The sequence below is a fragment of the Monodelphis domestica genome, chromosome 3 (assembly GCF_027887165.1).
Source record: "Monodelphis domestica isolate mMonDom1 chromosome 3, mMonDom1.pri, whole genome shotgun sequence".
NCBI lineage: Eukaryota > Metazoa > Chordata > Mammalia > Didelphimorphia > Didelphidae > Monodelphis > Monodelphis domestica.
Window position 1 is genome coordinate 350,984,670 of NC_077229.1, and position 23,064 is coordinate 351,007,733.

The following is a 23,064-nucleotide window of genomic DNA, read 5'->3' on the forward strand; positions in this document are numbered from 1 at the left end:
TGTGCATTGACTCTTCCACTTAAATCTCCTTCATGCACAAGTATCTTTGTGCACACTCATCTATCCCAACTATAGATGAAAACGCACAAAGACAATCATCATTCTCGGTTACCAAGAGACTACTATTACTACTACTACTACTACTACTACTACTACTACTACTACTACTACTACTACTACTACTACTATATATATATATATATATATATATATATATATATATATATATATATATATATATATATATATATATATATATATATATAAAATAAGCACTGCTTAAGTTTCTGATCTCATAGGGTTATGATGCAGGGAAAAGAAACACACTTTTAATAATGCCAATTATGTGCCATGTTCTTAAAAATATTTTATTTGACCATTTCTCTGGGAGATAGGTGCTAATATTATCCCTACTTTACAGTTGAGGAAACTGAGAGAAATCAAAATGAAATTATTTCTCCAGGATCACAAAGCTAATGAGACTCTAAGGTCATATTTGAACTTAATTCTTCTTGGTTCCCAGTCCAATACTCATCCAGGAACAACTGTTTCTGAACAAGACAGAATTCTAAAAACCTTTTAACCAGGTAATACCATATATTATTGGAAGAGCCCTAAATCTCACTTCATCATATTTCTCCTACTACTAGGTGTTTGACAATAGGTACATCTCTATGGTCTCAAGTCAAATATAAAAGAACGAGTCAGACTAGTAAGGTCCCTATTCATTCTAAATCATATATTCTTTTATTTCCCCAAACGGTTATCTGTCATATTAGAATGAATACTAATTATTGGCTCCAAAGCAGAACACTGGAAAAGGTGAGTGTGCAGTTAGAATGTTGCAGGACTACATTTCCCAAAATTCCCTTTTCCCTTTCTGTTTATGTGTGTCCTTTACATTATGGGTTTCAACCTGTGGATTATGCCTCCCTTGCTCTCTTTTCCACATGGAAGACTGGTGAGCTCTCTTGATTTCTCTAGCCTTTTACTTTCCCTCTGTTTCAATTTAAATATTAATAAATATTATTAAATATAATACTTAGAGTATTGAATATTATTTTTAAAAATTCACATTAGTTAATTGGGAATGTGACTTGCCCAGTGTCACACACCTAATAAGTGTCTGAGATCAAATTTGAACCCAAGACCTCTCATCTCTTGGCCTACCTCTCTATCCACTGAGCCATCCTAACTGCTCTTAGAGCATATGTCCTTTGTGGAAATGTATTTTCTACCCCTTCCTTTCTCCACCTCATTCAATTCAACAAACATTTATTGGGGACATATGCTAGGAAGAAAATAAAAGATTTGAAGGTAAAAAATAAGGCCTTGCCTTCTAGTAGCTTACAGTACAATAGGCCTTCAAAAGAGTTATAAAATATATACAAGTATGAAAGAAGGTGATAGGTACAAAGGAGAGCCAGGCAAAGGACCATGAGAAATTTGAAGTATTATACATTCCTTTCACCCCAAAACACACACTCATACACACATCACTATTACCTGAAAACAAATTTATCATTCCCATGTTTTAGGATATTTGTCTACTCCAGGGCATTTTTATACCCTAGAACCCTCTTAGGAGTAATAAGCCCTAGCACACAAAATCTGGGATCAACAGCAGTTTTAGCCTAAGCCTGCTCTCCCTGTAAAAAGCCATTGCTCTGAAACACTCATTCCAGGACAACTAGTATCCAATCAAAATTGTTTCTGATAACCAACTTAAACCTAACTGATGGGTACCTACCAAAACAGCTCCCCCTTCATTTTTTCAACACCTCCCTGTTATTGATAACCTAATAGATAAATAAGATGATATACAACACAGTCTCCCTAGACTGTTTAGGAATGTCGTAGAGTAAAGAAAGTTTACGGGTGAATCGAGGCACATTCAAATGCTGCAGTGACACTTATTGGAAATGACAGCAGTGGTGAAGGAAGCAACATGCTTAACTTCTCTGAGGCTGCATTCTTCCTTTGTTAAATGGAGTTTAGAAATCTGATAACTGTCTACCTCACAGCATAACAATGGGAGAAATGTTTTATAAACCTTAAAGTGTCACCTATCTCTAAGCTGTTATTATTAGCACTATCCACTACATTCATCAAATACAAAATGGAAATCTACAGATGTAAGGGAAATGTAGAGAGAAAAAAGTTTTGTTGAATAATAATTTTCTTTTCCTCAGAATATAGTTCAGGTTTTGACAACTTGAAATAAGAAGTTCATCAGCACAGAATAGAAAAAAAAAAGATTCCTTTTTTTTTATCAACATAAGTTGCCACCACTAAAGAGAAACTATAAAAGGCCCTCAAAACCATAATGAACATATTGTGATGCTTCATCTTCTTGAGCTACTTGAAGATACTAGAGAGGTGAGTTTGAGTTTTCCTTTCCCTAACCCAGGCCTCATTGCCCTATTCCTGGTTGCTCACTTTCACCTGGATAGGATCATCCCCACATGTACTAGAGGTATCCAGGGACCCCCTCAGCTCTCAACTTGGGATGAATTTTCCTCTTAATGAACACACTGTATCTTGCCTTCTTTCTTGTGCTTCTTGGAGTCTTGCTATTTCCCTTGCACCTCTTCCTGCCAGAACCTTAATATCACCCTAATTCTTTCTGTGTTTATCTTCTGGTTTGATGGTGAGCTTCTTGAGAGCTGGGACTCTCAAAATGATATGCTGGTAGACAGGCAACCTCAAAAATGTGTCCATCAATAAATATGTATATGACATGTAGACACATGATATATGTGCCCATACACGCATATACATATTGAGGAATGGGTTCTACAGGTTATATATCTTAATGCATAGCATAATGAATCAATCAGAAAATCATTGTACCAGGAATCATGCTAGGATATAAACAATAAAGAATTCATCTGTCTGAGCTCTCAATAAGCTTATAATAAAACAAATTAGTCAGCAACAACTCTATGTATGTGTATATGTATACATATAATCATATATGTTTACATATATATGAATATTATAGATATAGTATGTGTATAAGGGCATGATAAATTTGGATATATGCATATACACATTTACATTGTGTGTATATATATACACACACACATGCCCCTGTACCTACTTATATGTTAACATGCATATGTACACATGCATGCATGTTTACCCATCTACATACACATGTTCATAAAGAAAAAGCAGAATGAAAACAAGTGCAAAAATAGCAAATAATTTCAAAATAACTAGGGAGGGAAGGCACTAGAAATTTGAGATTAAACTTGCTTCATGAAGACTATGGGACATGATCAAATTCAAGAAAGAGAAGGATTTCATGAAATGAGGAAAGAATGGATTTTAGTCATTGAATGGTTCATGTAAAGGCTCAGATCTAGCAATTGAAATGCTAAATAGGAGAGGCAAGAAGGATAGCCAGTCTTACCAGATTTCAGAGTGTATCTGTGAGGGTATGATATATAATTATGGGTGGAATGATCACTGAAGGTCAGGTTGTGAAAATTCTTTATCCATTTATCCTTTTCTGTGTTAATTGGTGAGGCCAATATTCTCTGTGGATGGTTAAATAATTAATTCTAGGAATTAACCTATTTACCTACCTACCTATCTTTTTATCTATTCATCTATCTATCCATCTATCTATCTATCTATCTATCTATCTATCTCTATGTATGTATGTATGTATGTATGTATCTATCTATCTATGTTTCTATCTATTTATCTGTCTGTCTTTCTGTCCATCTGTCTGCCCTTCCATTTGTCTATCTATCTATCTATCTATCTATCTATCTATCTATCTATCTATCTATCTATCTATATCTCCCTGTTTTGACTGAATAATCAGGAGTCAGGATATGAAACTTTTGACAACTAAAAAATGACTCCATAAGAAATCAGCCATACTCAGAACATTGTGCCACATCACATATAAAAATTAATATTTTATGCAAAGTTTTAAAAGGCATTTATTAATTTTTTAGGGGGAGAGCTGATAGCTGACTGTTTTTATATAATATAGAGTAGAATGTATTTTATATTCTGTCTTCATGAGTTTCTGATTTTTGTCAAGTGGTTGACTATATTCTCAAGAACACAGATGATCAAAAAACCCCACCTGGAGATTTAAAAAAATGTAATGAAATAGCAATCTCTCTGACAAAGGCTTCATTTCTCAAACATAGAAAGAACTGAGTAAAATAAAAAAAATACATAAAGCATTACCCAATTGACAAATGGTCAAAAGATAATTCAAAGGCAATTCTCTGGGAAAGAAATTAAAACTATCTTTAGCTAAATGGAAAAAAAAAATGTTCCAAATCATTATTGGTTAGAGAAATATATATTCAAACAACTTGCAATACTACCTCATCCACATCATATTGGCTAACATGGCAAAATAAAGAATAACGTTAAAAATATTACAGAGGATGTGGAAAAATTGGAACACTAATGCATTACTGATGGAGCTATGAGCTAAAATAATCATTCTGGAGAACAATCTGGTACCAGGACCAAAAGTCATAAAACTGTGTATACTCTGACTCATCAATACTACTGCTAGGTCTATATCTCAAAGAGATTAAATAGAGGGTGAGGGGGTCAGCTGGGTGGCTCAGTAGATTGAGAGTCAAGCCTAGAAATTGGAGGTCCTGGGTCCAAAACTGGCCTCAGATAATACTTCCTAGCTGTGTGACCCTGGACAAGTCACTTAATCCCTATTCCCTAACCCTTACTGCTCTTCTGCCTTTGCACCAATACACATTATAGATTTTAAAATGGAAGGTAAGGGTTTAAAAAAATGAAGATGGTGGAAAGAAAGAAAGAAACCATCTATACCAAAATATTCACAGCAGTTCTTTTTGTGGTGGCAAGGACTGTAAACTTAAGAGAGGTCCATCAATTATGTCATATGCTTATAATGGGGTACTGTTGTACCATAAGAAATGAGAAATAAGATAAACAACAACAAATTAGAAAAGATAAATGAACTGATGCAAAAAGTTGTGAGCAGGACAAGGACATTAATATACAAAGTAACAACAATAATGTATGAAGATCAACTGTGAATAATTTCACTATTATCAGTCAAGCAAGGATAACTCTAAAAGACTCATGACAAAAAAGGATATCTATCACCATAGCAAGAACAGGTGTAATTCAAAAGTAGATTGAAACATTCTTTATTTCCTCCATGATTTTTTTTTCTAGTTCTAGCAATATGTGTCTTTTTCATTGTAAGGAACAATGAAATATGTATCATGTGAAAATGTGTGTACAACCTAAATCAAATTACCTGCCTTCTTTGGGAGGAGGGAGGGGTTTGAGGGAGAGCATGGATTGCAAAATATCAGCAATGAATATTAAAATATATATTGAAATGGTTTTACACTAAACTTTCTCTGTACTCATAGACTTATTACCACAATTAAAATGTAATATATTAATATATAACTCATCTATATACATATATCATAATCTACACCACAAAATATCTATATCTATGACCATTATCTATATCTACATTCCCATTTCTATATCTGTATCTAACAATATGAGACACTGATTTGACTCAGAACTGAATTGGGAAAAAAGTAGTTTCAATTGCCTTTAGGAAACCGCTAAGTTCTTTTATTCACACAAAATATTTTCCTAAAGGCAAAGGTTTATCTTTAAAAGTGTGGCATTTTAAAGATGTTATAAAATGACTATGAGTCAGACATGCAACACAGTAGTGTCTAAAGATTTTAAAATACATATCATGTATAGGGAAATAGAGAAGTACATTCTGATTATGAATAGACTGGACATATAACTAATCAGGATCTTTGAAGGCTAAACTATCTTACTGGGGAAATATATAATGGGAAGAGCATATGAGTTTGCCATGTGGCTTGGTCAATGGATGTCAGATAGACAGTTCAAGAGCTGCACTGGTGTGCTGTAAAGAGAAAATAAGGAAACCTCCTGCATGTTAGCTGGAATTACTGCATTGAACTTATTGATGGACCTAAATAAGAATTATAGAGAAGAAGATGATATAGACACTTGTCAATCTGTCTCATCAAAGGAAACATTTAAATTGATGTGATCATTAATTCATGTGAATGTTTGCAGATAAATAAAATACTTTGAATATTTGCCATTATATTAGCATTTTATATCCAATTCATGCTGAAATATGGTAATAAATGCATGCAAATTTTAATTAACTATAGAGACAATAAGAATATAAATAAAAGTTTCCATAAATTTGTAGAAATGAGGATCTACTTTTTGGTTATAATTATATAAAGTAATCATCAGTTGTTCAGAAAATCTTTGGTTAACTAGATTCATTTCATAAACAGATGCACTTGAGGATTCCTATTTACTAAATACATTCATTTCTTTAATTCATATTGACCTCATTTCTTTTAAAGCATATCACAAGTATTTGAAATTCTCTGAAGTTTACCTGTTTTATCCTCTTTCCAATTTATTATAAAAACAATGGAAAGGTGATTAACATTGATAACCTACTTAGGATCAAGATATTACAAGAGAACCCACAGCATGCTCACTTCCCAAAGGTCTCTGAATAATCCTGGATTTCTAATTTAAAATATAACACCATGTCTTTATCAAACAAACAAACAAACCCCTTTGCAATGGCTTATTCAATTCCCACAATTGCCTTTTCTTTTAACTATAGTATTATCAGGGTTTATTTCATTAATGATCCTGACTCACACTTGGATTAACAGTTCAAACAACAACAAAATCTCCTCAGTACCAAAATGCCCAGGTCTTAGTATAGAGCAAGAGTTCAAACTTCAAGTTTTAAATCAACCTGAGGTCAAGTCAAAGAAAGGCTATTATAGAATAATAACAGGAATTCAGCTGAGATCTGATAAATAATTTAAGAAGAGAAGAAAATAAACTAACATTGAATAATATTTGCAGTGTTGAGAGAACACAGTCACAGGTTAAGTAAGCTCTGTGAGAAAGGATCAATGGCTCCTTTATCATGAAGAAAGAAGTCTCTAGAATATCATGTGAAAAATCAATTCTATGTGAACATAAAATGTTTTTTAAAAAATTAGATCTACTGGGGATATTTAATCATCCATTTTTCATTCTGTGTGATTGTAAGTTAATGTGTGTAAGCCAAGGATCATCAGTGATGTTCAATCATGCTAATACTTTCTGAATCAGATTCTGTCCCTGGGTAGCTGATTAGAAGACAATTCAGCAGTTCCTGAACAGTCCAAGGGCTTAGAAAGGACTAGATTGATTCCCATCTTGACATAAAGATAGAATCTAAGAAAATATTTTTATTCTATATTTCATTGACTTCATTCTCCTCATAGAGGCCTATTCTCAAGTCATATTTCTCCTAATGACTTTTAATAGTTTAGAGAATTGGGGAGAGATAGTGGAGAATTAAAGATTACTCTTAGGTTATGAGCCAGAAGGACTAGAGGTTGGCTATTGTGCTTTACAGTAATAAGAAAGGTAAGATGAGGGAAAGGTTTGAAACGAAAGATGATGAGTTCTTTTTTTGGAAGTGTTGAGCTTAAGATGCCTACTGGACATACTTTTTGAGATGCCTCAAAGCCAGTCAGAGATGTGAGATTAGAGATCTGTAGAAAGACGGAGGCAGGATAGATAAATTGGAAAATCATCAGCATTCAAATATATACAGGAGGTTTCATGAATGTCAACAACTAGGATAGGGGCACATATGTGGGAGATAACAGGTGCCTACTTTGGGGAGAAGACATTCTGTAGTGATTTCCACATAGGTGAAAATAGCCTTTTTCTGCTGAAAGGAAAGCTGGAATTCTGGAACTTCCTGAATCTTTAAATCTACCTGATAGTTGATAGATTCAACCTCTTTGGTGACTATCTGTGATCGAAATTTCAGGTATCAATGAAGTAAGCTTGCAGGAAAAGGCTACCTCCCTCCTTATGGTCTACAGTCCTAAGAAATGGGCTTGGAATTTTGGCCTTATTTTGTTCAATATTTTCAGTTCTAGATGCAGACAGTAAAGATCTGAGCAGCTGCCAGGTCTTGGAGCTAGAGCCATGGTGACCTTGGATTCTAGGATTCTAGGTCAAATGTTATAAATAGTTCAACAGGGAAGCCCTGAGAATCCAGTGTACCAGGACACCACCTAGCGTGGGGGATGAATAGAGGACTGAACTTGAAATTTGGTGGTACTAATGTTATTTAGCAATTGAGCTAAAACCATCCTATTCCCAGAGGGATTATGCTCCATCAGATATGGGGAAGCAAGGTTTTTATGTATGCCTATTCCATATATAAATAAAATGCTCCTTGGTAAAAGCTAACATGATAATTAAGAAGCTAAATAGAACTATGGAGCTGAGGATCTCTAAAATTTGGGGGGAAATGGACTTCTCTATTAGCAGCAATGCAATGATCTAGAACAATTCTGAGAGACTTATTAAAAAAAACAAAACACTATCCACATTCTGAGGAAGAACTGTGGGAATAGAAACACAGAAGAAAAACTGCTTGATCACATGTGTTGATGGGAATATGATTGGGGATGTAGACTCTAAACGATCACCTTAGTGCAAATATCAATAATACGGAAATAGGTCTTGATCAATGACATATGTCAAACCGAATGGAATTGCGTGTTGGCTAAAGGAGGGAGTTGGGGGGAGGGAGGGAAAAAACATGAATCTTGTAACCATGGAAAAATATTCTAAATTAATTAAATAAAAATTTCACCAAAAACCTAAACAAAATAAAATAAAATATGCATAAAGTATGAACTTTCATACTCACATTTCCCTAAAGAAGGAAATCAGGTTAAATTAATAAATAATGTTGAATAAAAAAATAAATAATAAATAAAATTTGGGGGAACACAATTGGGTGTGGCTTGAGCCAAAGATAGATATGGGAGACTTCTCCAAAATCCTAAAGTTACCTTGGAAGGGTTAAATGAAATAACAAAATTGATCCTTAATTGATGGTGTCGGAGTAATCACTATTGCAGATTGGTTGTTAAAAATATCAAGATAGAAATTAGACAGAAATTGATATAGAGGTATAAGTGATATCAATAGTTTGCAGAGAATTTGGAAGAGATGACAGAGATTTAGATTTGATTTTTTTTTAAAGAATTTCACTGAAAATGGGATAAGTAATATTGAATGATAGCTAAGGAGGTGTGGTAGGATCTAGTGAAGATTTTTTTTTTAAGTTAGAGGGTAACATGGGCTCATTTAAAGACAGCAGGGAAGAAACAAGTAGATTGGGAGATAGTGAAGATTAGAAGGAGGGAGATGCTAGTGTGGGCAATCTATAGAAGACAAGAAGGGACAGGATCAAAAGTATATATATCAGCAAATGACAAGAGGGTTGTAAGGTAGGAAAAAGGAGCCTAAAGCTGTGAACCTATTCAAAATATATTCAGATAATCTAAGTGTGAAATCCATAATGGTTCAGACTTGGTTGGTAGCAGCATGAAAGAAAAAAGATAACATGATATCTGCATTATAATCTGTACCTCCAGGCAAAATTTATGCACACAAATATAATTTGTAGCAATATTTAACTAGGCAGAGAATATATCAGAAAGTCAATGATTAGAAGAATTAAGCAATGATTTTTTCCCCTGTTCTCTTTCCTCCCACCAGAGAAATTTGGGCTCAAGTGCACGGAGAGAATAGAAGAGCAGCTTCTGGGTAGGTAGCTGTGTGATACTATGTAGGGAGGGTCAGACAACTTGTGCAGGCTCCCAGAACCATGCTGACAGAGTGCACAAATGAGAAGGGAGTACTATGAGGAAAATGGGCTTCATAGTACTGTATAAAATACATGAATGTTAGATCAAGAAAGTCATTGTTAATCAGTGGAACCATAAATATCCACCAGAGGCTGAGAAGTATTAGACAGGGATGAGACACCGGCTCCAGAGCAGTCTCAATGTAGAGACTTGAGCCATCCTCTGAGTTCCAGGTGACCATGAGTCAAACTTCTGGGACACATCAGGATAGTTTTTCCTAACTGCTCCTCTACTGATTCAGAGAAACTTACTTTCTGTGTCTTTTGATGTCTTAGATGAGCTTATTCTATGTTTAACTTTAATTGTTGTTAGTTTTATTGTTTCTTGGAAGCCAAGGACCCTTTAAGAGGCATAAACCAAATTCCATTTCCTAGAGCTAGGGCTAATGGACCAGAGATAATTATTTTTGGAGGAAATCTCTTTATATTGAACTAAGTCCATTGAGTTAGAGATCAAGGTCTAGTACACAGCAGAAAAATAAAAATTGAATGGGCCCACGTGAAAAAAAAATGAGTATTATAGACAAAAATGCCTTAAGGGAAGGCTACCCATGACTAAAGAACGAACTGATGGTCTGCCTTTATCTATACCAATATTTTTATCAACCAATCTATACTAGTGACCACTCTGACCCCATTAATTAAGAATCAATTGTGTTATTTCATTTAACACTCTCCCAAGGTTTTTTTGGCAACTAGGATTTTTTTCTCTAGTGAAAGTGACTTGAATCTTCTTTTACAACATGATGAACTTTGAAATATGCATTGTATGATAACATAAATATGTGTATATGTATGTGTATATATATTATATATATATATATATATATATATATATATATATATAACCTACATCATATTACCTGCTATCTTGGGAAAGGTAGTGTGAGAGTGTAGGGAAAGGGAGGGAGAGAATATGGCTCAGAGAACATCAGAAAATGACAAATAAAATAAGTAAATAAAAACGCAAAATGCTATCACAGTGTCCAAATACAGGTATACTGAATTTGACCTCAATCCCTGGAAAAATAGCAAATTTAAATAAATATAGAAAAATTAGTAAGATTTGGATAGAATGGATTGATAAAGGACTTCCATGTAAAGGAAACACAATGCATGAAAAAACTGTATTTGTGAAACAGTGATGAGTTACTTTAAGAGAGAGAAATTAGGTTAGATATTAAAAGTCGAAGACTATTGTATATGCATAATGGACAAAGCTTGTGGAGGGCTAAAAACTCAATCTGAGCCATTCAATTAATCATAAAGCATTTATTAAGCCCTTATTATGTCCCAGGAATTTGTAATTCATGTTGTAGAAAATGGTGAATTGTTTAAACTGAAATTTGGGATAATTGAAGAGGTATTATCATGAAGATGCCAAAAAGAATATTATATTTGGAGTAAGTAGACTTGAACTTAAATCTTACCTTTATTATTTCCTAGATTTGTAACCAGGGGAATCATATTATACCATGGCACCTTAATTTTCTCCTACATAAAATGAAAGCATTCTATTATACACTAATACTGACATAAAAGAGTGGAGGGAGATGAGACTACAGGCAGGAACAAGTTCAGAGATTATTAAAATAATGCAAACATGAAATCCATTTGTGAAATGAGGGACAGGCAGTGGTGGTGATTGAAATAGAGAGGAAAAATTGGAAATTGGAGCTATTTTAAGTTAATACACACCTAAAAATCTAAACATATCTAAGGACAGAACATTGTTAAGTTCCTATTTAAGATTTCATTTTCAAAGTGATCCCATTGTAAGCAGCATAGCAGAGAGGATAGAAGGTCAGTCTCAAAGACTTTGGTTCAGTTAAAACTTCATAACTGTGAAAATCACCTCTCTGAGACCCAAACACCTGTAAGACACTAAATTACAGATTTTCACAAAATCTCTCAACTATTAAATACCAAATATGAACTTTTAAATTTTATTATAGAAGTAAGAAACTATTCCATTAATTATAATTCCCATTTATTCAGGGTTGAGAAAAGGAATTCTTTATTTATTTTTTTTAATTTAATGGGAAACCTGGAGGTCTTCTTACCATACAGATATTAACCAGTCCACAGAAACAGGAAGGAGAAACTACAGTGTATAGGAAGTAGAAACCATAGAGACAGGAAGGAGGAACCATAGAGACAGGAAGTGAGGTTGGAAGAGGAGTAAAAAAAGGTTGTCAGTTGCTGACAGTTACTTGCAGGGAAGTTGGCTTCTGGGCCTGAGTTGGTCTTTGGGTGTTGGTTGCTGGTGGTGTGGGTTGGTGATTAGTTGGTGGTTGTAATCATAGGTAGATATAGGCAGTTTAGGTAAAAATTATAGGTAATGATAGGTAGTTATAGGAAATCTATTTAGGCATTAGGAAATTTTCTTTTTCTTCCTCTTTCCTATATTTCTCTCCTTTACAATATTCATTTTACTATATTCTTTAATATCTCTATTTTGATTAAACTAAATTGTTAATTGTTAAAAGCTGCTAGAAGTTCTCCCCCTCCCCCCGGCTTAAAAGAATAATATTAATTTATGACTACTATATTATCATTAAAACTTAAATCATTAAAATCCAATCTCTTTATTTTTTCAAAACTCCTATTTAACCCTTTCAGGGTTTAAACAGGAACAATGTGCTTTCTTTACAATAAACCTACCAAGGAAATGATACATTATAGTAACTTCATATGACAAAGGAGGAAGTGGATCCTTTGAGATAAGAAACCACTTATTTTAAGATCAAGACCCACATTCAAATCTTGCCCTAATTCCAAATACAGAGCTCTTTCTGGAGATTCTAGTGTTCCCTACTAATTGTCTTTTGTTGGAAACTATTTTACCCAGTACGCATAAATGCAGGGGAAAAAAAAAACCAGCACAAAGGATGCTGGAATCTTTTCTCATTAGTGCCCATTTTGTTGTTAGAGACCTTCCCTTAAATGGAAGTGACAGACATGATAGGGCTGAATTAGAAGGGATCTTGAATGTCCTGTTGTGCAACACATACCTATATAAATTTCCCCTGTATGACATCCTTAGTCAGTGAAGATCCCAATATCTTCCAAACCAACTTATTATTCAAGTCTTCCATGGTTCTGTTGGTTGGAATTTTTTTTTTATGTAAGCCTAAATAGAGGAATAGAATAATTGGATTTCTCAGATTTAATAACTATAAAATGAGGATAATAATAGCTCATATCTCCCAGGATTGTTGTGATAGATGAAATAATGCCTAAAGCTTTAGTTAACAGTATATTGCATAGGAAGTATTTCATAAAATCTTGTTCCAATCCCTCTTCTCTGTTTTCTGCCTGCATGCTGGAACCAAATACAAAAAAAAAAATCTAAAACCTCAACTTTGTGATAGTTCATCTAATACTTCCCTAAATTTTTCCTTCTCTAGGCTAAATATCTCTATTTCTTCCAAATACTTCTATAAAGAATGGGTTTGTTTTAAAAATAATTATTTATTTATTTTATTTTGAATATTTTATTTTTCCCATTATATGTAAAAAAAAATTTTTAGTATTCAATTTTAAAGTTATGAATTGGAATTTTCTCCCTTCTTCTGACCCTCCCTTGCTTCCCACCTTCATCCCTAAGAGGGTAAGAAATATGATATAGATTTTTCACATGTAATAATATAAAGCATTTTTCTTTATTAGTCATTTTGTGAAAGAGATCTCAATTTTTTCACAAAAGAAGAAAAAACAAAATGTAGTAGGTTTTCATCTGCATTCAATCATCACTTCTTTCTCAGAGAGAAGATAATATTTTTTATTATGAGTCTGAGATTTTCTTTTATCACTGCATTACTGAGAATAACTAGGTCATTTACAGTTCTTCAAGAAATGTTGCTGTCACTGTGTACAATGTTCTTCTGGTTCTTATCACTTAATTCTGTATCAGATAATGTATGTCTTTCCAGATTTTTCTGAAATTATCCTGCTTGTCAGATTTCTAATTTTACAATAGTCTTTCAAAATTATCTTATAGCACAGCTTGTTCAGCCATTCCCCAATTGATGAAAAATCTCTCAAATTATAATTCTTTGCTACCACAAAAAGAGTGACAATAAATATTTTTGAACAAATAGGTCCTTTCCCCTTTTGTTGATCTCTTTAGGACACAGACATAGCAATAATATTGAGTTTTAGAGTACTTTGAGTATAGTCCCAAATTGTTCTCCAGAATAGTTGGATAAGATAGCAACTCTATGTACATTGTATTTTTATCCAAATTTTCCTGCATCACCTCTGACATTTGTCAATTTCCTTTACTCATCTTGCTAGCCAATCTGATAGGTGTGAAGTGGTACCTCAGAGTTATTTGAATTTGGATTTATCTAATGAGAGGGATTTAAAACATTTTCATATTGGTATTAGATTACTTTGATTTCTTCATCTAAAAACTGAATGTTCATATCCTTTGGTCATTTATCAATTAGAGAATGATTTTTAATTTTCTAAATTTGACTTCTCAAAATATTTGAGAAATTAGTCATTTATCAGAGATAATTGCTGCCATTTTTTTTCCAGCTTTCAGCTTTCCTTCTAATCTTGGTTGCATTTTATTGTAAAAAAAAAAACATTTTAAATTTAGTAGAATTAATATTATAAATTTTGTATTTTATAATTAACTACTTGTTGTGTCATCTTCAATTCTTCTCTTTTTATAGCTCTGACAAGTAGATTATTATAGGCTCCCAATTATATGTTTATGAAAATACTTTATTTAAATCATTACCTATGTTGACTGTATCTTATTATACAGTGTGAGAAGTTGGATTATTCCCGGTCTCTGCCATACCATTTTCCAATTTTCAAACAGTTTTTGCCAAAAAGTGATTTCTTGTCCCCTAAAATTAAATCTTTTATTTTATCCAACACTAAATTAATATGGTTATTTATTACTATGTTTTATTTTCTAATCTATTCCATTGATCTAAAACTTTACTTTAAAGCATAGGTTCCTTTAAAAAAAAAAAAAAACCTTACCTTCCCTCTTAGAATCAATAATGTGTATTGATTCCAAGGCAGAAGAATGGTTAGGGCTAAGCAATGGTGGTTAAGTGACTTGTCCAGGGTCACACAGTTGAAAAGTGTCTGATGCTAGATTAGGACCTCTGGTCTCTAGGCCTGGCTCTCAATCCACTGAGCCACATAGCTACCCCTAAAGCATAGGTTCTTAACCACAGTTTTAATGTACTAAAAGAAATGTACATGTATTAATTAAATTTATTAATTAATTTAAATTAATTAATTTAAAATTAATTTAAATTAATTAAAAATAATTAAAGATAAATTAATTAAATTAAATAAATAATAAAATTAAAAAATTAATTAAAATGTATAGATTCCCTGATATCCATAGAATTAATGTTAAGAACTCATGTAAAACATGGACTGAAGGCCTTCCTTATCTATTTTTGCACTCATCTGCATACTCTCAATTTGATTATTCAATTTAGTGAGCATTTTATTAGATACATATTGTGTCCAAGGTAATAAGTTAGATGTGATATACAAAGATAAGAAAAAGAAAACATCCTGTCTTCGAGGACTATATTTAATAATACATTGAATATACAGATAAATAAGTTCTTAAGGGGAGAAAGAACATTAACAAACTCAAGGTTTCAACATAAATAAATTCTACAAATTGCTATATCAGATGAACCTTGAGAGAGTCTTGGGACTCTTTGTGGTAGATTTAATGAAGGAGTAAGTTTTCAGAAAGGGAGGACAGCCTCTATAAAGATGAGGAGGAATACAGAATTAAATTTTAGGTAATATCTAATATGCAAGTTAAACTGTAATGTAGAATTAGTAAAGGGGGAATTATATACAGTGCATGGCTCATAAATCCCACAAAGACCATTATTGCGGACTAAGCCAAGAAAATTATTTTTTCTCCATCATTTTATTACTCAAATTCAGAATTTATTCTGGGAAAAACTCCAAATATGAAGTTGGTGTCTACTTTTCAACAGATATGGAAAATATGCTTTCTACATTGATGTCTTATATCATAAGATATATCTCTTATGGACATCAATGTAGAAAAATTCATGTTGTCTACTCAATAGAAAAGGTCAAGGATGTGAAGCCTGTAAAGTAGCCCAGAAAGTAAATAACAACTGTATCTTTGTCTAAAGGTTTTCTTCAGAAGGAGAATAAATGTGGGGTTGACTTTGGTGTTGCTTCTATATCTATGCTTGTGGTGACCAATAGAAAGAAAAAAATATATAAGGGGTATGGATGAAAGATAGAGGTTTAATAGGGATCTAAAAAAATGAAATTCTAGGCCAAAGTCTTATTAACAGTCATTAAGAACTACTAATTATTCATATTTATACAAGGCTTTACATTTTATAAAGTATTTTCCTCATAGAAATCCTGCAATACAGTTGGTCAAGTAGTATCCCCAAATATAAATGAGGATTCTGGAGACAGTAGTAGGTAAGGTGACTAAATCAGGGTCACCAACTAAAGTCAAGAGTAAGGATTTGAAACAATGGTTCTCCTAACTCCATGTTCAGTGCTCTTCCCAAAAGATCAGGTTCATCTAATAAAAGCAACACAAATTCATCAAAGATTAGCACTGACAAGTAAATGTAGAACCATAATCAATAAATTAGCTATTTCTCTTCCATAATATTAATATACATATTAATATATGTATAGACAAGAACAGACAAATCAAGAAAAGCTAGGACACTTACATAGGAGAAAGATATCTAGTATTAGTAGGAAATAGCTTGAAGTCTGCAAGTTTGGTTAATATAGACAGGAGCTAATGATATCTTAGCTGGGACCTAGGAGCAAAAGGTACCACAGATACAGAAATATAAGCAAAATCCCAAGTCTGAAATAAAAAAGTGGTACCCAAAAGAGAATACCCTGCTCCAGACAGTATCACCAGTAAAATACATTTTGTTTTTTTGTTCTCCAAAGCATTACTTGATGGTTAGAGGGGATTAAAATAAACCAAAAAAAAAAAACATTTCTTTCAGATGATTCTGGCCTAAAGAGGGGAATGGGCAGAGAGGGAAATGAGTTTTAAAATCTGAAAGCTGTTACCATTTCACCATTAAGGATAAAGCTCTATCATTTCCCCCTGTATAGGTACAAAGGAAATTGTATTTGCAATGATCATTCTGATCTTAAATGTCTAAAAATTTAATTGTTCCTAAAAATGTTTTTTTTAAACTCTAGAAAATCACTGGTGTTATTGGTTTTACCAGAGGTAACAATATTTTTATAAACATAGATTCACAGACAATGATTAATGTACAATTAGAAAACATAAGAAATCTTCCTAAAATAAATAATATATTTAATTTTTAATACCTTAGGGATACACATATTTAGATATCTGGCCTAAACATTCAAAAGGACATATTTTGTATGATAATTTATTGTCACCTGAAGTCTGTTAAATATTTTAAAAAGCTACATGTTGGGGGGCGGAGGCAAGATGGCAGCATAGAAGCAGCAAACATTCAGACCTCTGAAAACCCTTCATTATCGATAATAAAATAAAGGCTCCTGTGGGACTGAAAATCAAGCCTAACAACAAGACAGAGCCAAGGAACCCTCCTGCTGGAATCAACTAAAGAGGTACACCCCCAAATGTCAGAATTTTATAATACTCTGGTTTAAGGGAAAGGAAGAAGGAAGGTCCCGGGACCCCTCCCCCAGCTAGAGCTCTTAGACTCCAGTGGCAGGTAGAACCTCTGGGCTGGCAAAGGAGCTGGTCTGAATGGAGTACCTTGCAGACAAAGATGTGCCAGGCTCAGAGCTTCCAACACAGGCAGTGGGGAAGCAATTAGAGAAGAAATGCAGATCCAAGATCAGGCAGCCTATTTGCAGCAGCAGAGACATTCCATATTTCCCCCCCAACCCCATTCCTGAGGTTTTGGCCTCAGGGCATATCCAGCAACCCAGCTGGACTTAATCCCATCAAAACCTTCAGAGGGAAGAGAAGCACAAGCTCCAACAACTCTCCCTCAAAGATTGCAATGAGAGATTTGCTGACAAAGCTCCAAAGGTGAAGGCTGAAAGAAAATCCCAAAACCACACACACAAAAAAAATGAGAGGGGCAAGAGCTCAGGCAACTTCAGGGAGTAAAGAAGGGGTAAATATGAGCAAACCACAGAAAAAGAAAAAAGAAATTACAATAGGCAGCTTCTATACAGGCAATGAATCAAGAGCAAATAGAACAGAGAAGGATGAGGGAACACCAAGTAAAAAAAAACACAAAAAACAAACAAACAAAAAAAACAGAAACCCCAGCAAATTGGATACAGACTCTTGATGAACTCAAAATACAATTCAAAACACAATTAAGAGAGGTTGAAGACAACTGGGAAGAAAAGTTAAAAACTAAGATAAGGCATCTGGAAATAAGAGACACTTGAACTAAAACAAGAAAATAGTGTCTTGAAAACCAAAGCCAAAATTAACCAGTTTGAAAATAAGGCAAAGGAGATAAAAGATGAAGCAAAGAAAATGAAAAATGAGGAAAGAAGATGAAAGATGACATTGAAAGAAAATCAGACCAAAGGAGAAGGATGACCAAAAAGCATGGGATGAAATCCAGTCTTTAAGAACCAGGATACAACTATAAACAAGCGACATCACAAGGCAGCAGGACACTATAAAACAAAATCAAAAGAATGAAAAAATTGAGGAAAATATGAAGCACCTCATTCACAAAACAGAAGATTTAGAAAATCGTACCAGGAGAAACAACTTAAGAATCATTGGTCTACGAAAAGACCATGACAAAAGAAAAATCCTGGGCATCATACTACAGGAAATTATCCAAGAAAATTGCAATGATATTGTAGAACAACAGGGAAAAATGGAGATTGAAAGAATCCACAGACCACCTCCTGTACTTAATCCCCAACTGACAATACCTAGGAATATTATAGCCAAATTCAAGAACTATCAGACCAAGGAAAAATATTACAAGCTGTTAAGAAGTCATTCAGATATCATGGAACCACAGTGAAGATAACACAACATTTGGCTGCATCTACACAGAAGGACTGAAAGGCATGGAATATGATATTCCAGAAAGCAAGGGAACCAGGTCTACAACTAATAATCAATTACCCAGCAAAACTGACTATATTCTTACAGGGAAAAGTATAGCCATTTAATAAAATAGAAGAATTCCAAGCATTTATAAAGAAAAGACCAGACCTGAACAGAAAATTTGATGCCCAAGCAAAGAACTCAAGAGAATCATCAAAAGATAATTAAGAAAGAGGGAAAAAAGAAAAACAAAACCAAAAAAAACCCAACAATTTTTTAAAAGAGATATAATAAGTTAAAATTATGTGTATCCCTATAAGAAAAGAGGTCATTGGCAACTCTTAAAAATTGTTATTATCACCTGGGCAGCTAGAGGAATTATACTTAGAGGGAACAGTGACGAACTGTATAGGATGAAATGCCAAGACATAAATATGCATCCTATAGGGATATAGAAGGGTAACAAATGGACTGGTGAGGAGGGAATCAGTACAAGGGAGGGAGAAAGTGGGGGGGTAGTATAAAAAGACTGTAAAGAAAATAAGAGGGCAATTAGAAGGGAGGAGACAGGAGAAAGGGAAATAAAATAAGGGTGGGAATTAGGGGGACTGATTAAAAACAAAACATTGGTGTAGAAGGAAATAGTGAAAGAAGAAAAGGCAGGATTAGGAGTGGAAATCAAAAATGCTGGGCAATACACAGCTGGTAATCAAAATTCTGAATGTGAATGGAATGAACTCACTCATAAAATGCAAGCAAATAGCAGAGTGGATTTGAAACCAAAATGCTACCAAAGGCTGTCTACAAAAAACAGACATGAGGAAGGTAGACACACATACAGTAAAAAAAAAGAGGATGGAGCCAAATCTATTGGGCATCAACTGATAAAAAGAAGGCAGGAGTCTTAATCATGATATCTGAGAAAGCCAATATAAAAATAGATCTAGTTTAAACAGATAGGGAAGGTAATGACATCCTGAAAAAAGGCAGTATAGACAATGAGGAAATATCAGTACTCAACATGTATGCACCAAATGGCATAGCATCCAAATATCTAAAGGAGAAACTAGTGGAACTCAAGGATGAAATAGATAGAAAAAGTATACTAGTGGGAGACCTGAACCTTCCTCCATCAGAACTAGATAAATAAAACCAAAAAATGAATAAGAAAAAGGAAGAGAAATGAATGAAAATCTTAGAAAATTTTAAAAAAGTAGATATATGGAGAAAAATAAATAGGGACAAAAAGGAATACACTTTTGTTTCAGCAGCACATGGTACATTCACAAAGATTGATACTGTATTAGGGCATAAAAACTTTGCAAGCAAATGCAAAAGAGCATAAATAATAAATGCAACCTTCTCAGATCACAATGCAATGAAAATAATAATTAGTAAGGGTACATGGAGAGGCATATCAAAAATTAATTAGACAATTAGACAATTAGATTCTCCAAAATGGTTTAAAGAACAAGTCATAGAGATAATTAATAACTTCATTGAAGAAAATGACAATGATGAGACATCCTTTCAAAACCTATGGGATGCTACCAAAGTAGTACTCAGGAGAAAATTCATCTCCTTGAGTACATATATTAACAAATTAGAGAGGGCAGAGGTCAATGAATTGGGCATGCAAATTAAAAAAAAAAAAACTAGAAAGTGAACAAATTCAAAACCCTCAGATGAAGACTAAATTAGAGATACTACAAATCAAAGGAGAAATTAATAAAATCGAGAGACAAAGAACTATTGATTTAATAAATAAGACTAGAAGCTGGTACTTAGAAAAAACAAATAAAATAGACAAAGTCTTGGTCAATCTAATTAAAATAAGAAAAGAAGAAAACCAAATTGACAGTATCCAAGATGAAAAGGAAACCTCACCTCTAATGAAGGGGAAATTAAGGCAATCATTAAAAAAATTTTATGCCAATTATATGGCAATAAATATGGCAATCTAGGTGATATGGATGAATATTTACAAAACTATAAATTGCCTAGACTAACAGAGGAAGAAATAGATTACCTAAATAACCCCATATCAGAAAAAGAAATTGAACAAGTCATGAAAGAACTCCCTAAGAAAAAAATCCCCAGGTCAAGATGGATTCACAAATGAATTCTATCAAATATTCAAAGAACAACTAATCCCAATATTATACAAACAATTTGACAGAATAAGCCAAGAAGGATTTTACCAAATTCCTTTTATAACACAAATATGATACTGATTCCATTGTCAGGCAGGTCAAAAACAGAGAAAGAAAACTATAGGTGAATCTCCTTAATGAATAAAGATGCAAAAATCTTAAATATGATTCTAGCAAAAAGACTCCAGCAAGTGAACATGAAGATTATTCAATATGACCAGGTGGGATTCATACCAAGAATGCAAGGATGGTTCAATATTAGGAAAACCATCCACATAATTGACCATATCAACAAGCAAACCAACAAGAACCACATGATTATCTCAATAGATGCAGAAAAATCCTTTGATAAAATACAACACCCATTCCTATTAAAAACACTAGAAAGCATAGGAACAGAAGGGTCGTTCCTAAAAATAATAAACAGTATACATCTAAAACCATCAGCTAATATCATCTGCAATGGGGATAAACTAGATGCATTCTCAATAAGATCAGGAGTAAAACAAGGATTCCCATTATCAACTCTATTATTTAACAGTGTACTAGAAACACTAGCTATAGCAATTAGAGAAGAAAAAGAAATTGAAGGTATTAAAATAGGCAATGAGAAGCCCAAGCTATTATTCTTTGCAGATGATATGATGGTCTACTTATATAATCCTAGAGAATCAACTAAAGAGGTATTGGAATTCAACAACTTTAGCAAAATTACAGGATACAAAATAAACCCACATAAGTCATCAGCATTTCTATATACCTCCAACATATCTCAGCAGCAAGAATTAGAAAGAGAAATTCCATTTAAAATCACCCTTGAGGGAAAAACAAACAAACAAACAAACATAATAAAGTTCATTTGGAATAACAAAAGATCAAGGAGATCCAATGAAATCATGAAAAAAAAATGGAAGGAAGGTGGTCTTGCAGTCCCAGATCTCAAACTATACTATAAAGCAGTGGTCATCAAAACAATTTGTCTAAGAGACAGAAAGGAGAATCAGTGGAACAGACTTGGGATAAGTGACCTCAGCAAGACAGTCTATGATCAGCCCAAAATAAAGATCCCAGTTTTGGGGACCAAAACCCACTATTTGATAAAAACTGCTGGGAAAGTTGGAAGATAGTATTGAAGAGATTAGGTTTGGATCAATATCTCACACCCTACACTAAGATGAACTCTAAATGGGTGAATGACCTAAATATAAATAAGGAAACTATAAGCAAATTAGGTGAACACAGAATAAGTATACATCTCATATCTTTGGGAAAGGAAAGACTTTAAAACCAAGCAAGAGCTATAAAAAATCACGAAATGTAAAATAAATAATTTTGATTACATCAAATTAAAAAGTTTTTGTACTAGCAAAACTAATGCATCCAAAATTAGAAGGGAAGCAATAAATTGGGAAACAATCTTCATTACAAAAACCTCTGACGAAGGTCTAATTACTCAAATTTATAAAGAGCTAAACTAACTGTACAAAAAAATCAAGTCATTCTCCAATTGATAAATGGGCAAAGGACATGAATAGGTAATTTTCAGATAAAGAAATCAAATTTATTAACAAGCATATGAAAAAAGTGTTCTAAATCTCTTATAATCAGAGAAATGTAAATCAAAACAACTCTGCTAGACCTCATGTCTAGCAGATTGGCTAACATGACATCAAAGGAAAGTAATAAATGCTGGAGTGAATGTGGCAAAGTTGTGACATTAATGTATTGCTGGTGGAGTTGTGAATTGATCAAACCATTCTGGAGGACTGTTTGGAACTATGCACAAAGGGTACTAAAAGACTATCTGCCATTTGATCCATCCATAGCACTGCTGGGTTTGTACCCCAAAGAGATAACAAGGAAAAAGAGTTGTACAAATATATTTATAGCTGTGCTCTTTGTGGTGGCAAAAAAGTAGAAAATGTGGGAATGCCTTTCAATTGGGGAATGGCTGAACACATTGTGGTATATGTTGGTGATGGAATACTATTGTGCTCAAAGGAATAATAAAGTGGAGGAATTCCATGTGAACAGGAACGACCTCCAGGAATTGAGGC

The 23,064-nt window shown here is 33.4% G+C and overlaps 1 long non-coding RNA gene across 1 annotated transcript in view; it reads left to right on the forward strand.

Moving 5' to 3' along the window:
• Positions 1-379: 379 nt before the first annotated feature.
• LOC130458462 (uncharacterized) overlaps positions 380-23,064 on the forward strand; it is a 58,765-nt gene continuing 36,080 nt past the window's right edge. Inside the window, exons 1-2 of the long non-coding RNA XR_008917779.1 lie at positions 380-822; positions 2,193-2,379. This is a non-coding gene — a long non-coding RNA (uncharacterized LOC130458462). The remainder of the gene's footprint in view (positions 823-2,192; positions 2,380-23,064) is intronic.